The sequence below is a fragment of the Aplysia californica genome, unplaced genomic scaffold, assembly GCF_000002075.1.
Source record: "Aplysia californica isolate F4 #8 unplaced genomic scaffold, AplCal3.0 scaffold00720, whole genome shotgun sequence".
In the NCBI taxonomy this organism is placed as follows: Eukaryota; Metazoa; Mollusca; class Gastropoda; order Aplysiida; family Aplysiidae; genus Aplysia; species Aplysia californica.
This window is the reverse complement of record NW_004797990.1, coordinates 172440-173901: the sequence shown is the minus strand read 5'-3', so window position 1 is coordinate 173901 and position 1462 is coordinate 172440. Positions and strand designations below refer to the sequence as shown.

The 1462-nt window shown below is 44.1% G+C and overlaps 1 protein-coding gene across 1 annotated transcript in view; it reads left to right on the top strand.

Moving 5' to 3' along the window:
- The window catches only part of LOC101859817 (serine-rich adhesin for platelets), a gene marked incomplete at its 5' end in the record, with an annotated part of 209444 nt that overhangs the window by 45148 nt on the left and 162834 nt on the right, over positions 1-1462 (top strand).

Here is a 1462-nt window from a genome sequence, read left to right as displayed (position 1 = left end):
CCCCCAGTAACACCTCTAAAAGTTCGATTCTTGTATATCCTATTTGTGTTGCATATACCGTAAAACTCTGAACAAAAACTAAAACGAAGATAGTTTTAGCAGGATCATACTGTAATAGCGTCATCAACGTCAGGTCCTGCCTCAGTTCAAACCCTGGTTCTCTCCGATACAATGGAAATACAACGGAAATCTGAGTTTCGTTTGCAAGACCCTTTATTGTGGGATGGAGATTTCCGAGTTGTTCAGTTGTTTGTTTTTCTCTCTTTTAAGACATGTCGACCTTTCACATTGGAGTGAGCATGGGTGGCTTTATAGGATTAATTTAATGCCCCTTTTATCTTTTTCCCACGAAATATGTCCGTCAGTGATAACTAGCCGTATGGTTCAGTCAGTTGTATGAGGACTACCTCTATTGTATCATTGGATCTTTTCCCCCGATACCTGGACTGAGAGCTAGTTGTCCTGATTCTTTGCTATGCCTTTGTTTGATTCTGTCTCTCTATCTTGTTTCTTTCTTCCCCTCACAAACCAGTGACCGTTATCGACTCCTCAAATCAAACAAACACTTCAGAGCCCCCCCCCCCCCCACACCCCTTCTTGTGGATAGTTGACGGTTGCTCTTGTGTTTTTTCCACCTTCTTTCCTATTGTCCTTATGTCTCCTTTTTTGTATGCTACTCTCGTATAACACCCATAGTCTTCGGTTCTTGCATGACGTTTTTGTGTTGTAAGTGCTCCATGAACCTTTAACTAAAACTTAAAAAGCACCACTCCTCCCCCTTTCCCGTCTCTACCTCCTCACTCATCGTTTTTTCCACCTCAGGGGTCCGATTCCCCAAATCAGATTCTATATATAGAGCCTATATACCGCCGGTATTGATCCTGTAAGAGCCTGTCGGAGTCCGTGCACTCACCAGCCGTCCAGCGGCACAGGAATGTCTCAAGGATGAGCGGGGACAGGCCTCTTCATCGACCTTTCTATTTCTGTCACTTTTTCTCTTTAAAAGATTAAATCATGGACCAAGTAGCTAAATTCTGAGACGCTTATGAATAAATGATGGTTGGAAAGGCACATGGAGAAACCAATTGGCCGAGAAATTGAGTCCTTAGTCAAATTTGGGTTGCGGTTGCACTAATTTTGTTTTGTTGTTTAAAACTTGTCGGACATGTTGAAAACTGGCGTCTGTGAGATCGCAAGGGCTTTGGCCGTTGCACGCAAACGCCGTGAGTTCGATTCCTGTTCTCTTCAGGAATATGTGTATGCACGATCTCCGTCTTTCTGCTGGGGTGTTGTAAATGCCTCTCGGTCTTGGTCGTCCTCAATAGGCCAGGTCGAGGCAGCCCTCCTCCTAAATGATCTAATTTTTGTCTCATGTTCACTCAGCCAGTTACACGTGGATGTAGGAGCAGAAGGGATAGACAATAGGGTGTTTTCTTGTGTCGTGTTTTCCTCCAGTTTCCCT